Here is a 17063-nt window from a genome sequence, read left to right as displayed (position 1 = left end):
CTTGCATAATGTGCACTGATTATGAGGGCAACTGGAGCTCGATCTTGAAACTGTTTGCAATAGGATTGTAACACTTCCTACCTATGGGGAAAGAAAGTTGATGGGGAAAGAAAGTTGAGGGAAAAGATACGAGGATTAGGCATGCTATGTTATTTTATTTTGCTCAGCAGGTCAAATATCACATTACAACACAAGGACTAAAACTCCCAGGAGTCCTTGAAGCAACTAAGTTCACCAAACCAGGGCTTCCTTAGTCTTTGTAACTGTATCAAAGATACAGTTATAGATACAGAAAATAGCATGTTCTCTTTTTTTTGAGCTCCTTTGTCCTACTCATCTTCTTCTGTAAGTGCTTTTAATAATACAGTTTGTGTTCTGCCCTTAGAACAAATACACATATATATATATATACCTAAGAAGCCATCCTTTACCTTTGACAAACACTTCTATCTTGCACAATATTTGTTCATTGTATCAACTTGAGCCAACAAAAGAACATATGCTTATACCCAATGTAGTCTTATACCATGATGCTGGGTGGGATCCCTTATAGAGGTGCGGAGCTGGATTATCCGCATCACCATATCCTAAAAAGGACAACAACATTTTCCTTCACGATAGCTAGGACATTTTACATGCTATGTCAGGACCGGAAGGTTAGATGAAAACAAATTACTTACCTGTAACTGTAGTTCATCGATTCACATGCTTGAATCATTCCCCGTCGTCGAGACGGGAGTCCCTGGTTTATCAAAAAACCATGCTTAAATCAATACAAAGCAGAAAAAAGGTCTAGGCCCATTTCAGTTTTGCAACTCATAACTCTTGTTTTGTAAAAAAGACCAAAATAATTCTTGAACCAATCAGGACCCTTCACCCTTTAGAACACTCCTGAGAGAACCTTAGACCATCAGATTTTCCGAGAACTTGTGCCCAAGATAACCCTGTATTAAATCTAAAGGTGAGCCTCTAAGGCAGAGGTCCTCAAACTTTTTGATGCCGAGACCCCCTTGTAAAACCTTTTTAGGCGTAAGGACCCCCTTCCGACAAAAGTTTCTAGAAACTGGTACTCCTCATCATCAACTTTTGACAACCATAAATGCGCCTGTTAGACCTCACCACATCCATCCATCCATCATTCATCCACCCACACTTTCACACATCCATCCATCCTTTCATCCATCCTTCTATCCATACATCCACCCTTTCATCCTTCCATCCATACATCTATCCTTTACCCATCCACCCTTCCATCCACCCACCCATCATTCATCCACCCACCTTTTCACATATCCATCCATCCATCATTCATCCATGCAAACTTTTATCCATCCATACATCCATCCACCCTTTCATCCTCCCATCCATCCTTCCTCCACCCACCCTTTCATCCATCCATCCATCCATCCATCATTCACCCCCACCTTTTCACACATCCATCCATGCATCATTCATCCATGCAACCTTTTATCCATCCATACATCCATACATCCATCCACCCTTTCTTCCATCCATCCTTCATCCGTCCACCTTTTCATCCTTCCATCCATCCACCTTTTCATCCATTCATCCACCCTTTCATCCATCCATCCTTCATCCGTCCATCTATCCTTTACCCATCCACCCTTCCATCCATCCACCCATCATTCATCCACCCACCTTTTCACACATCCATCCATCATTCATCCATGCAACCTTTTATCCATCCATACATCCATTCAGCCTTTCATCCTCTCATCCATACATCTATCCTTCATCCATACACCCTTTCATCCATCCATCCACCCATCATTCATCCCCCCACTGCTGTTGAGAACTGTTAGTTTTAACGCTTGACATTGGTTTTAAACATTTATGAAATGTGGGTATTGAGACATGTAACTGAGGAATAAATACAAAAGGCTGCAGATACACTGTTGGGCTCTCATGGAACTTCAGTGAGGTGCACTGAGGGCAAATTAGGTTTATATCGTCCCACTATCGCTGTTCACCATATCAAACTGAACATGCAATGTCATGTAGAGCAGCTTGTAACATGGCTGATTCCCGTTTCTTCTTGAAAAGCTATGTGTACATACATTTCAAAATAGTACAGTGTCATCATGCTGATAGGCTCATTCTCATTTTATAAATATTTGTAAAATAGTATATTTTCTAAGCAATAACGGGTAATATTGGCAGTTTAATGAAGGACAGCTCTGACAAATCAGCCGGGGAAAGTTTTTTTTTTTTAATCTTAATTAGCATCACTGCCTTTATTTTGATCATACGAAAGTCTGCTGCTTCAGCGTGTCTAGTGAAAGTAGGAAAGATGGGCCTTGCAGAAAGGATCACCGATATGGCCTTGATTTCAATTGCTGAAACCGTTTCTGACCGTTTTTTTCCAGTACACTTGGATGCATGTATGCTGGGCCAGTAAACACTGCCTGCCTAGAAATAACATGAAGAGATCAAGATCCCTCCGTGGCCTTCCGCTGTCTGACAGCACAAAAACACCCGCCTGCTTCCCACACACCTCCCCTCCCAGCCGCATTTCACAGTGCACTCGTATAAAAATGTCTCGAAACATCGCTTTCATGTTTGCAGCAACAAAAACATGCAGTATATTTTCTACGAGGTGAAAGCAGCAACGGCCATGAAAAAAACAACTGGATCCAGTGAAAGGCAGCAGTAACGTGCAAAGGCGCTGCGTTACGAAGGTGCTGCTCCATCTTTATGGACAAAGTTTGCGGGCATTTCCTGTCTGCATTCTCTCTGATTGGAGGGCAGGCATTATTGACGTGACCACATTATGATTGGCCCATTTTGCCCTTTCCTCCAATCAGAGAGCTCCTGAGATGTAATTATTTTGAATCCAAAGCGAAAACGGAAACTTTTAGGATAAAAGGCAGCAGTGAGGCAGGTGAATGCGCGACCCCCTACCAATGACTCCACGCCCCCCCTGGGGGTCGCGCCCCACAGATTGAAGACCTATGCTCTAAGGGGAGGAGGGGGGGGGTCACATGTGAATCTATGAAAGCTTCCAATACTGGAGAACTACAGTTACAGGTAAGTAACTTGTTTTTTTACTCCAGTATTAGAATTTTCATAGATTCACATGCTTGAATCAGAGTAGCTAGCAGTCCGTAGCACATTTTATTCTGCAGCTACATGAATGCATGCAAGAGTGTGCTCTAAACTGTCAATATGTAGGGAAGAATAGTTTTACCAGTAAAATAAAAACCATAGCCCCCAACTACTCCATGCTTAACATCTTTAACTCTAAACACCATAGAGAATAAACACTTCTTTGGGTAAACACCATATTAAAAACCTCTTCACAATTAAAAAAAATGCATCTACAATTAAATGTGCACATTCTTACAGTATAAAGGAAGGAGGGATGAAGGAGAGAGCCCACCGTCACTGGAAAAGTTTCCTCAGCACCGTCTGTCACACTACCACATCATTGTTAGCAGCTGCCTCCAAGCAGTAATACCTGGTGAAGGTGTATGTACTCTTCCAGGTAGAAGCCCTGCATATATCCTGTATAGGTACTGCAGCAAACAACGCAGTGGATGTAGATACTTCTCTTGTTGAACAAGCACGCACCTGTGCTCCCAGAGGTTTCCCTGCTGCTTGATGGCAATACTGGATTGCACTCGAGATCTATCAAGCAATCCCCCTTTTGGAAAGAGGATAGCTTTTTCCGGGCGTACTGAAGGACACAAACAGCTGTGACGATTTGCGAAAAGCTTTTGTTCTTTGTAGATACAATTTTAGGCAACATTGGATATCCATGGAACGAAGAATCCTTTCCGCTGCATTTGTCAGTTGAGGGAAGAACCTCTTGAGGATAAGAGGTTCATTTAAGTGAAAGTCTAATGATACTTTGGTTATAAACGTTGGATTAGTATGAAGGACCATTCAATCCTCTCTAAACTGCAGAAACAGTTACTGTATGGTCAGGGCCTGAATCTCCCAAACTCTCCGGGCCGATATCAGCGCCAGAAGAAGCGCCACCTTCCAAGAAAGAAACTTAAGGTCCACCCTATGGATGGGTTCAAAGAGATGATTCATGAGTGTGGCTCACTGGTTAGAGGCGGCAGACCCGAGAGCAGAGGACGGCCCGGGACCAGGGTTCGATTCCCGGCGCGGCAGGTTTCTGGACCAGGGTCAGCGGACTCGATAATTCTCTCGCCTCGGTGCCCACTCTGATCAGCGATCACACTCGGCAACTCTGGGCATTAGCTTGCCTCATCTTCACTAACGGCCCCACCAGACCGCCGGGGATGCCTGGTCTCACCCTGGAGATACCCATTAAGGGACCATCTCTCAGGGAAGCCAGGAAGGGTTTCGCAGCGGTCGAAGCGCCTTGAGACCCTCCGGGTAAGTAGTGCGCTATATAAATGCCTATACATTTACATTTACATAATACTATATTAAGCTGCCAGAGAGGTGGCAGAGGTTTAATCGGAGGAAAAGTACGAAATAATCCTTTCATGAACTGTTTTATGATTCGCTCCGATCACAACAATGGTCCTGAGGACGTCCTCCTAAAACAGGATATAGCAGCTAGATGGACTTTTATTGAGGCATGTGCTAATCCAGATTTTGCTAATCGAAGAATGTAAGCAAGAATCTCATGAGATGCGGATCTTAGAGGATGAACATTAGAATCCCGGCACCATCAACAGAATCTTTTCCATTTCATCTTGTACGTCTTATTCGTAAACTGTGCTCGGGCATTAGAGAGAATATTCCTGCTTTCAGATGGGAGTTCTAGATGTTGAAATTCACATTGTTCAGGAGCCATGCTGCTAAACGTAGTGAGTTGGGATCTGGATGTAGCACTTGTCCCTGCTGACATTGTTAGGAGAGATTGAATGGGTTTAAGGAGAAAAGGTTGTGTCTCTGAAAGAAGGAGAAGCTTTGTGAACCAATGTTGTCTGTGCCACCATGGGGCTATCAGGATCATCCTGCATGGCTCTCTCTTGATCTACATGAGTAGTCATGGTAGGAGGAGAATCGGCGGAAAGACTTAGGCAAAGACGCCTGACCCTGCCATCAAAAATGCATTCCCCCAGGATCCCGGCTGGTGACACCAACTTGCAGAGAAACAGCATTTTCTTGTTCTGAGCTGTCGCAAAGAGGTCCTGTTGGCTTGCCCCGTTTTAGAAAGATGCGATCTAGGGTTCCCTGATGGATCTCCCACTCGTGGCAGGTTGACTTGAGTCTGCCTTGACCTTTTGATCCCACAGAAGGTGTTCTGCGTTCAGCGAGATTCCGTTTTGAAAACCCCTTCTCCAGATGCTCTGGGCCTCCTGAGACAGGGGAAGGGATTTCCTGCTGCCCTCCTTGTTGAGATAATGCATTGCTGTTGGTTTGTTTGTCCTGATCAACACAGAAGAGTTCCTTATCCTCGGCAGAAATGCCAACAATGCTAATCTCACTGCCCTGAGTTCCAGTAAATTGATGTGAAGTTACTGGTCTTGACTCTGCCAACACCCACTGACCTGGAGGTCTTGAAGGAAGGCTCCCCCAACGTTCTAGGGAAGCATCGGTGGTGATCACCTGTGGAGCCGGCATGGTGAGAAAAGAAATACCAACAAATATTTTGACATAGAGTCCACCAAGACACGGCCTGGATCATGCCTGGCATGACTGAAATGACATCCTCAAAGGAGCCTATTGCTTGACGCCATTGCCGATCCAGCTCCTCCTGCAATGGATGCATCTTTAACCGGCAAAAAAGGGCCAATAGGGATACATGATGACATTGTCCCCAGGAATGACTTGTAGCGTCTTACTGAAAGAGCATTTTTTTGCAAATGCTTGGAATAGTGAGATTAGTTTCTTTAATCTCTCGAGAGAAGGAAACGCTTTGTTTACTGTGGTGTCCAGAATTGCCCCTACGAAAGTAATGCTCTTGGATGCACGGAGAGACGCTTATTCCTCATTCAGAGTAAGGCCTAATTCGGCAAACAGTCCTGTACATGCCACCATGGACGACTGAGCAGCTGGATGTGAAGGTGCTTTGATCAACCAATTGTCCAGGTACGGAAACACCTGATGTCTTTGCTTCCTCAGAAAAGCTGCTACTGGAGCCAGACATTTTGTGAAAATTCTTGGGGCCGACTTGGGGCCAAATGGCAGTACCTTAACTGGTAATGGCTTCCGGCTACGACAAATCAAAGGTACTGCCTGTGGAAGGGATGGATGGGGATGTGAAAATATGCATCTCATAAGTTTAAGGTGGTCATATGATCCCCTGGGTTTAGGAGCAACAGAATGTCCTAAAGGGAAACCATGGGGAAGGAATGCTTTTCTAGATATCGGCGTCGAAACCTTCATCGACAGTTGCAAAACCTTCGTCAATGGAGTTCCCAACTCCGCTGTGGATGCTGAGGCTTTCTTCGGCAACAGGCGAACTTCAATCTTCATCGATGACACCAGAGGTGCTTTCTTCCGTCGACGATGATTTCGTCAACGTCTGCTTCAGGGGGCACTGAAGAGGGCTTTTTGAAGGAGTGCCTGACCTGAAGGGGTGTCTTAGGCGGCTCAAAACTCACCTCGATGTTTTATCCCCCCCAAGCATGTCCCTTCCACTCCTTTCCATGTTTTTGAGGAGATTTTGAGGGCCAGCGCCCACGTGACCCATGAGCGGTCTTTTTAGGGGTTTTTCTGGATGCTCCCTAGATGAATGGCCATGAGGTGATCTCCTCTTATGGGATCTCCTGGATGAGGAAGAGGATGCCTCATCACTGTCCTCACTAGAAATCACTTCTTTTCTGGCTTTGAGTTTCTGAAGCCATATCACAAGGAGTCCCTCATTATACCTTAAGGTTTTACTTGAAAAGGTACGACATACCTTGCAGTCCTTTGCCTGATGGTCTCGAAAATGGAAATAATTACAGTCCTCATGAGGGTCATCAGTATAAAGCCTTTTCTTGGAGCAGGTAGCACAGGCTCTAAACAGACCCATTTTCTCCTTTCCTGACATAATTAATCCTGAGTGATGACAAACCAGAATTAAAGATCGATCCTGCAGATGTAAAAGTTGAGATGAAGCGAAGAATAGTATTCAAATTCACTAATAATAAAAAAAAACTGAGCAGAGCTCAGAGGAGACTCCCTAGCACAACGTGGGGTAGAAAATCCGAAGGTCTAAGGTTCTCTCAGGAGTGTTCTAGAGGGTGAAGGGTCCCGATTGCTTCAAGAATTATTTTTGGTCTCTTTTACAGAATAAGAGTTACAAAACTGAAATGGGCCTAGGCCTTTTTTCTGCTTTGTATTGATTTAAGCATTGCTTTTTTGATGTAGCGGGAACTCCCATCTCAACGACAGGAAATGATTCAAGCATGTGAATCTATGAAAGTTTCAATACTGGAGTAATATGCAAGTTCAAAGCGTTCTGACCACAAAGGATGTGGCGTCTGGCACCAGTTTCAAAATGACATTTCTTGAACGCTGAATCGGTGAACCAGTTGGCCACATCCAAAATGTCCTCCAATTGGCTGCTATATGGTAAAAGCCTTAAAGGACACAATCCCTCCTACGGAATGAATCCCACAACATTATCAATTCCTGCCTCGCCCATGACCAGCTGACCCATATTAGGGGTGATGAAACCGGTTTTTAGGGCTTCCTAATGGAGGCAACGCAGTACACACAATCTAGGTTGTCTGGAAAAGCCAAACCTAATTTTAGATATTTTTCTTCAAGATACCGTAAAACTTCTTCAGGACATTCTAGATGAGACACCAAAAAACCCTCATATCTGACACTCTCTTTCACCATAAAAGGCACAGTACATTGCCAACTTGCCAGAAAGGTCGTGTCTGGAGAAAATTAATTACCCTGCCAAAACTCGGAGTTCCAAAACCAAACGGCATTCCACTACTTACTGTTTTGGGGCTCCGGTGGGCATGACAGTTACACACCCCTTAATAATCTAGACTACTGAATGTTCTCCCATCGGTATACCATTAGTATGTGTTCTGCAGTTATTGCTGACCAACATGCATTGTTTATGTAAATATCCAAACCTGAACACAACTCTGAAAAACAATTCAGTACATGTACTACATCTGTTCCCAAGGAATACGCACTACGTCCCGCACTCCAACATGAGCATCACTGCCATGCTGCATTATACTGTTTATTGGTATTTTCCAACCAAGCTTTCCTAATGAAGCCACAAGTCTATTCCGGAAGCCCTGCAATTTCCCAGAATTTCCTATACTCCTACAGGCCATCAATTGGAGGAGTGTCCCTTTCATCACTAACTAGTGTGATCTGCCCAGAACATCCTTCAAAATGTGCATGAATTGGGGAAGAAGAATCAGTGAATATGGAGAAAGATCCAAAAGAATTGGAAACCACTCTTGCAACCTCTAGAAAGAGGTCACTAGCACCTACTCCACGTTATGTCTCCTGACTTGTGTCGTAACCTGTTCATCATTGAAAATGGCGGGAATGCAAAATTCAAACCCAGTCCAAATTTTGAAGTAATGCATCCGTCGCTTCTGCCAGAAGATCTGGTCTCCAGCTATAAAACCTCAGAAGTTGAAGGTACAGATGTGATGCAAATAGGTCCACCTGGGATGCCCCCCCCCCCCTTTTCTACAACTCAGGAACACTGCAGTTTCCAATCTCCAAGCACTGAAATCCTTCAGATGCCTGAAATTCCAATTAGTCACAAATTTCTGTCTACACTGAAGATACTCCACTGTGATAGGTATCTTTTTGTCCAGGCAGAAGTGTTAGAAATCCCGGGTCTAATACACCAGGATGTTTGATTTGCTTCCCCTAAACTATGTACTGGACCACTAATACATTGTCCATCTTGAAAGAATAGAGCAGGACATCGTGTCTTTTGTCAGGCATTTCACAGCAAATAGCATTGTAAGTAATTGCAGATATTTTAGATCTCACCTTTTCTTGGAGTGGACCAAGATTCTCCTGTAGAGACTGCCCCAATCACGTTCCACATTCAAATGTATAAACATGTCTGGTGCAGGGCTGAAGATGGCATTCCCATTCTAGGTCTCAATATGGTCCTACCACCACTAGATCTCCATCTGAGATCTCTCCACTGGCTTCCAATCCACGAGAGGATAAAGTTTAAATCTCTATGTATTGTTCATAAATCCCTTCAGGGTAAGGTACCTCCTATTCTGAGGAACTTAGTGTCCCCTTACAAGGCCAATAGGACCCTCCGCTCTGATCATGAATGTTTGGCCAAAATCCCTAGAGTGAAGAGTGTGCGAACAGGAGGTTGTCGATTCTCTGTTAACGCAGCGACTCTGTGGAACGCACTACCGCTGAAGATGCGAGCTGAACCCGGCCATCTCAAGTTTCAGAAGCTCCTCAAAACCTTCCTCTACCCCCAGGGCCCGTGACTTAGTATCTCTCCCTAGGCAACCTTTGGTTCTACAGCGCTGGGACGCCTCCGGGTAACCACGCGCTTTACAAATCTGCTTCCATTCCATTCCATCTTGGGTTCCTAAGTCAGTGGTACCTTTGATGCATATGGCAGAGCTTTTCGCCAATGGGAGGCTTTCAAGCTCTGCAATGCCCTGAAATACAGGGGTTGTGTGGAGATTGCCTGTATTGAGGATGCGAACACCCTCACCAACCTAGTGAGCTGCCTCAAAGAGACTTGTCTCTTCTTTGTGTCTCCTCAGTTCCCCTTCTGATGAAAGTCATCCTTCCCGTCAAGTTTCATGATAAACCACAGGCAACAGAATGTCCTGAAGAAGATGCATGCCTTCCATTTTAAAAGGTTAGTAAAGCAACCACTGACTTAAAACTTTTAAATGTAATATCGGCTTCAACCCCGATCTTTAATTTCTAGCAGGAAAATATTGCTGGGCAAGCCAAGCCCTCTGTGCATCAAGTATGTCGGGATTACTAAATTCTAATCTACCAGGATATGCTAACTCCTGGTCAAGGAGGATAGTGTCTTACCATGAAAAGATAGTGAGGCTGGTTTTCACCTCTGCTTTGGGGTTCCAAAAGAATGCCATCATGAACCCAGTTCCCATCAGGATAAACCATGCATCCCCAGTGCACTCCTTCCATTTGTGCATGAAAAGGCATAACCAACACCCAAACTCTGTTGGAGAAAAAGGCATAATCCTTAATTGCTGATTCTACCAGAGCGTTAACATGCCTACAGATTGCACCTCGGGTCCCTTGACCTCGACCCAGGCCTATGGTCTGAATGAAACCCCAAACTCCTTTTTGTCCTAGAAAACAAGGGTAAACGGGTGTCCCCTACCTCTACTAGCCCCTCCGAAAAACCTGAAACCCGAAAGACATCCTGTCTCTAATGTTGCGCCTTGTTCAAAGAAGAAAACATGGTAACAAACTTGCGGAGTTCTTCAATGCAGGGCCCCCAAAGAGACCTCTTTCCGTCACCAGGCTCAACTCTATGCTACACACATAAGTAGCCCCTTAAAACAAGTTTCGGACCCGCCATTGCAGCTGTGTGTGATTTTAAAGTTTTAACCATTTGCCAAGCCTAAAACTACCTTTTTAATACATATAAGTCACCCCCAGGGTATGCCCTAAACAGCCCATAGGGAAGGGTTCATTGTACCGAAAAAGCTGGGCATGTCCTTTTAGGTTTTACATGCCCTGGTAGTAAAAAAACTCACAAAGTTTTTTCACTACTGTGAAGACTACCTCTTCCATACGTTAACACATGGCTACCCAACTACATTTAATAAGCGATAATGATAAAATGCTATGTTTGGTGTCCAAGGAATTGTAATTTAAAATACCCTTTTTAAGTTAATCTTAATTAAAATTTAAAAAACACAAGCATTTGCAATACAATAGGTCTCGCATTCATGTGAGTTTGAGCTATTGGCATTGTAAATGACAATGCCTGTTATTTATGTTTTGGGTTTTAAAACATACATAAAAGGTATTGTCATTCACAACACTAATAGCTTAAACTCTTGAAAATGCGAGACCTACTGCATTGCAATAAAGGGCCTTCTCCACGGCTTGCTAGATTGTAAATATCAGAGAAAGAGACAGGCCTGCGACGTCTTCAAAGTAGTGATAAATAGTGCAGTGAAGATGTGGTGTAAGTATTGTAAATTACAAAGACACAAAGTGTTAAGTGAGAGTTACATATGATCCGAGTTATCAACACTAACAAAGCGCTCCAACTTCTTTCGCTCGGTGATTACACCGTCGCAGCTCAGTAGGAAGAGTGGGGAGAGGAAGGGGGCTATTTCCTGCCCTCTTCGTGCAGTGTAGCATTGCGTAATGTCAATGCTATCTTTGGCCTAATAAAAAACAATCCAGCTGTAGTAGGACCCTGCCTTCACCTCCTGGTACAGGGCAGTCAGTGCATTATGGCAGGCATGGAGGGAGGGGGGGAATGGTCTTGGCTGCAGATCCAGCCTTGTACAGTGCCCCTGCTATAACTAGTGGGTGAGAGGCTCTGAGGTGGTGGTATTGGTATTGGTGGTGGTGGTGGTGGTGGTATTGGTGGTGCTTGGTGGAGGTGGCATTTGTGGTGGTGGTACTGGTATTGGTGATGGCGGTGGTATTGATGGTGGTATTGGTAGTGTTATTGGTGGTGGGGTATTGGTGGTAGTATTGGTATTGGTATTGGTGGTGGTATTTGTACTGGTGGTGATGGTATTGGTGGTGGTGGTATTGGTGGTGGTATTGATATTAGTGGTGGTGGTATTGGATTGGTGGCGGTTGTATTGATATTGGTGGTGGTGGCATTGGATTAGTGGTGGTGGTATTGAAGGTGGTGGTGATGGTATTGGTGGTAGTGGTAGTAGTATTGGTGGTACATGTGGTGGTGGTATTGGCGGTGGTATTAGTGGTGGTGGTGGTATTGATATTAGTGGTGGTGGTAATTGATTGGTGGTGGTGGTGGTATTGATATTGGTGGTGGTGGCATTGGATTAGTGGTGGTGGTATTGAAGGTGATGGTATTGGTGGTGGAGGTAGTAGTATTGGTGGTACAAGTGGTGGTGGTGGTGGTATTGGTGGTGGTGGTTTTGGTGCTGGTGGTGGTATTGGTATTAGTGGTGGTGGTATTGGTAGTGGTAGTATTGGATTGGCGCAAGTGGTATAGGTAGTGGTGTAGTGTAGTTCCTATATCCCCAATAGGCTCTGCGCATTGGAATAACAAACGATAGTGTAGACGTAGAACTGAGGTCGACTAGGTCTCTATTGAATATGTTAGACTGAATTGTGTATGCCTGCTAGCTCAGAGGTCACTAGAAACTTTCTCGAATACACAAGAAGGGATTAGCTTCTGACAACCATATAACATGACAACTGTGTTCCCCCTGAAATAAGGAATATCTCCAGCGTCGCGGAAACAATAGATAGCTATTTCACTCAGTCAATCGTGCATGCTTCGTTTCACCAGAAATGCAGAGAAATAGAGAGACAGGCGTTTTCAATAAAAGGGATATTTATTGAGCAGTCTTCTTTCTCATGCAAGAGAAATGAATTGCCACAATTGCAATACTTGTCATAAAGTAAAGTGCATACAGTAAAATGAGTATTATGAAAGAATACTGTAAAAGCATTTATATGGTTTCTAAGCCATAAGATACTTAAAATGGATAAAATACATACAATGATAAAATAATGACTTAACATACTCAACTGATGTTTCCAAGATATGCCTACCCCGGTGTACCTAACCTAAGCCTAGTACATGGGAAGAAGTAGATGAGTTACAGTTTTTGCCAAGAATCTGAACCAGGAATTCTCTAAAGGTCTAATCAACTCCGTACCTTGGGTATAGAATGAAGGAGGTCTTGTATCTCTCTCTCAGGACCCGATCTCCCAGCAACCCGCGAGGGTGTCAGGGAAACACTGGAGCTGTATTTCACGCAGGAGAAAAGACAGCGTCTCTCTCAGTGCGTCAGCAGGGAGGGTCGGTTTCCTTCGGCACTCGCATCAGCAGGGCGTCAGGCAAGTAGATAGCCGATCTGCTCCAAACCACCGTGTGTTGCTTAAGGCAGATGTTGGTATATTTATACCTGGAAGGTGCCGAGTTTGACGTAAGGTTGGACATAAGACGTCACTAAGAACTCGCAGTTCTTTCGGGACTCCAGGAGTTCTAGGACAAAGCATTACCGAAGCAGGGGGAATTCCCGGGCTGCTGGAGGCTTGGTTTGTTTAAGAACGTGTTGTGCTTTCTATGAGTCTATGGGAGTAGCCTTGCCGTATTTGGACTGCATTGGCTATGACTTAATATGGATATGATTCTTATGCCTTTATAAGGATATGATTTGATATAACCACATAAGGGCATAAATCGGGAATGTTTTAAATAGGGTCCTAGATACGTTCACAACAGTGGTGGTATTGGTTTTGGTGGTGGTATTGGATTGGTGGCAGTGGTGGTGGTGTCAGCACAGGATTATGTGCTACCTGGAATTCACATGACTTAATTCGCTAATCATTTCTAAATCCATTTTGATTGGGGGACGGGGGTTAAAACGGACACAAGACAATGCTGGGTTAAAGTGATTGAAAGCAGGTGCCCGTGTTATTGGGGCGGCTGTATTGCTTAAAAAAACACAAGAAGTTTTAGCTGAAGCAGTGCACGCCCTGCCTGCAGAAAGAGAAACTCAATCAAGTAAATAGTGCTTCCAGACTAAATAATAGGTGCCGTGAAACAACCGTAGTTTGTGCGTAGTCCCCAGTAACTTTTTGTCCAAATAAGACATACACACCAAATTTGCGTCCTTTTCTTCAAACATCAAAGGGATTTTAAAAGTACCCAGAGTTTATGGATTCCCTGAGTGGAATGGAAAATTAGTTGGAAAAAAAAACAGCCATTTGTGCCAGGGTTTTGAACTGTAACAACTTCGGAGTATGACAGATTCTTTAAAGCAATATATCGTACCATCCGCTGGACCCTTCTGGTTGTGGGGATATATAGAACTTGTAGGCTCATCAAGAACCCAAGGAACCCGGAGCCAATAACTGAGCTGCGTCTTGCAATGGTTTTTCATGGTGTACCGGGTATATAACAATTCATTCGGTAAAATATAAAGAGTGAAAAATAGGTATGAAGGACACAAAATATAGGCCTAGATGCATCAAGGGTTTTTGCATTCGCAAACGGTGCGAATCGCAAAATTCGGCCGTTTGCAAATGCAAATCCCGTTTTTGGGATGCATCATGCATTTTGGTATTTTTTCGCAATTTTAGAAATCGCAATTTTGTTGCGATTTCTGAAATTGCGATTGCATTTAAGAAATCACAATTTTGCGATTTCTTAATTGCAATGCATGATTGCTTTAGAATTGCGAATTCGCAATTTGGAAGATATAAATTAGCATGAAGTTAAACTTCATGCTAATTTATAGAACACTTTCAAACATGCACTAGTTGCATATTTGAAAGTTTTAATTTACACACACACATGTCCTTGGGTCATGTGTGTGTGTAAATTGCACTTACAGTTTAATTTCAGGGGTGCACCCTTGAAATTGCATTCACATTTTGCGAATCGCAATTTGAAATTCGCAAAATGTGAATGCCTTCCCATTGATTCCTATGGGACTTTTGGCCCATAGGAATCAATGGGAAGGGTTTTCCTTAATAGCGATTCGCAAATTGTGAATCGCAATTAAGGAAGATTACCGAATCGCAAAATAATTTGCGATTTTTTGATGCATAGCATTTTGCGATTTCTTAATTACGATTCCTTAATTTTCGCAATTAAGAAATCGCAAAATGTTACAATGATGCATCTAGGGGATAGAGTTTAGAAGTAGTAGTTATTTGCAAATCTCCGAAATTGTGGGTATGCATACTAGCATGTGAATTATAGAAAATGTTTCAAAGTGACTTCTTTTTTACACATTGTCTTACATTTTGAACGCAGAAATGCATAGAAAGTGGACAACATTTTTACAGTGTAAACAGACCCTTTTTTTGCAAGGTGCCTAGCTGTGGATTTTGAACCCTAGCTCAGCTGGCACCTAGGGTAACCTATACATTTTTAAAAACTAGACAACCAGGGGAATCCAGGATGTGGCGACTTGTGTGGCTCACACCAGGTTCTGTTACCCAGAATCCCTTGCAAACCTCAAACTTTGTCACAAAAAAAAAATTCTCCTCACATTTCTATGATGGAAAGTTCTGGAATCTGCGTGGATCCACAAACTTCCACCTACCCGGTATTCCCCAAAGTCTCCAGATAAAAATGGTACCTCACTTGTGGGGGTAAGCCTAGTGCCCGCGGCAGCAAACGGGGCCAAAATGCAACGTGTAAACAACACATTTATACATCGAAAACTGAACCTTTTTAAGCAAAATGCAAAGCTGTGGATTTTGAACCCTAGCTCTGGCGGCACCCAGGGAAACCTAGCAAACCTATACATTTTTTAAAACTAGACCGCCAGGGGAATCCAGGATGAAGTGACTTGTGGGGCTCTCGCCAGGTTCTGTTACCCAAAATTCCTTGCAAATCTCCAATTAAACAACACATTTTTCTCACATTTCTGTGATGGAAAGTTCTGGAATCTGCCTGGATCCACAAACTTCCACCCACTCCGCATTCTCCAAAGTCTTCCAATAACAATGGTACCTCACTTGTCTTGGTGGGCCAAGTACCCGTGACAGGCAAGGACCAAAACGTTTTGGGAGGCATCAAAATTACCCTTCACGAAACTACCTGGTTTTGCAAGGGGAGGGAACTAGGGCATAAGATGTCGCAATTTGACGGCACCACTGGTAAACACTTTCTGGAAAAGAACCATAGTATTGAAGACATGAAATGGACTGTATTACGACAAGTCAAACCACTATAAGGCGATGATACGTATTTGTGACAAGAGGCTCTAATAATTATGAAACTACGTTCAGCAGATATGGGCCTAAATGAGTTATCAGAAATAACAAATGTGTTTTAAATACATTATTTCTTGAATTTCATGAAGCAGAGAACATACAAGTTATCAGAGTTCACAACATATACATGCTTTTCAAGCAGAGAACAAGCACACACTTTAAAAATAAGAGGCTCAGCAAACAAACTTAAATATATGGCCATTGCAATTATAGGCAGTTTAAGATTGAGATAAATGTGTTAACAAATATATTCTAATTTTATTATGTTGTTCTGTTGTAGAGAATTTTAATTGTGGCTGCTTTTCTGATTCATTGTGCAACAACAGTGTTCCACGCCAAATATATTTTTTCATATTCTAAAAAACAAACTTCAGTTAAAAGAAAACAAACTTCCATTAACGAATATCCAAAATTCTGCAGTTCTCCCTTTCGAACATACTGCATTTCCGGTAGAAACTACATTTCCCATGACAATGTCGTCAAAACAGGACGTGATTAGCCACTACTTCTTAGGGCAACAGTCGAAGCTTAGACATGCACGGACACAAAGTGGTCCTGGGAACCCTCGACGGAAATGGGGCGATAAAATCGTTTCATTTTATTAGTGCGAAAGCAGTAAGTGACTCTGTGACAGTATTTATTCATGTAGATGGTTGTTGTAATACTATAATATTGGTTTACTTCAAGCAATGATATAATAGAAAGAAAAGAAAATAAGTCCCAGCTGGCTAATCGACAAATTGACAGGCACGAGACGGCCATAAATACGGTGTGCATTTGCACCGTTCAGCTCGGGTGAGAAACGTACTCACTATATAAAGGATGGTCTTATTTTTAGGTCTCGGACTAGCGTTGCACTGCGCAGCAGTGCTCGCGCAGCCGAGAATTAATGTCTCTTAGTAGGGGCCTTATACCCGCACCTCTTCTCTATTAGCTGGCTTCCTAAACGGAGGCCAGCCGTTGGAGGAGAGGGGCGTCACTCGGTTCAAGCCCCGTCTTTTCTATATTCGGGGGCGTGCTTTTTCTCTTCTTTCTTGTTTTCGTTCTCTCCTCTTCCTCTTGGCTGGAATTTTACCTTCCAGCCAATGGGAAGAGGAGAGAACGAAAACCACGCCCCTGAATCCCAGAATGACAATGCCTTCTCCGAGGCATTTCTGCCTCGCTCGGAGAAAGATGGTGGTGCTGCTTGGTTTCCCACCGCCTCTCAGCCACAGGATTTC

The 17063-nt window shown here is 43.5% G+C and overlaps 1 protein-coding gene across 3 annotated transcripts in view; it reads right to left on the bottom strand.

Moving 5' to 3' along the window:
• KLHDC2 (kelch domain containing 2) overlaps positions 1–17063 on the bottom strand; it is a 130221-nt gene that overhangs the window by 45391 nt on the left and 67767 nt on the right. The window lies entirely within an intron of this gene.

Source organism: Lissotriton vulgaris, chromosome 9 (assembly GCF_964263255.1).
Source record: "Lissotriton vulgaris chromosome 9, aLisVul1.2, whole genome shotgun sequence".
In the NCBI taxonomy this organism is placed as follows: domain Eukaryota; kingdom Metazoa; phylum Chordata; class Amphibia; order Caudata; family Salamandridae; genus Lissotriton; species Lissotriton vulgaris.
Note: the sequence above shows the minus strand (reverse complement) of the source record. Positions and strands in the feature narration are given on the sequence as shown.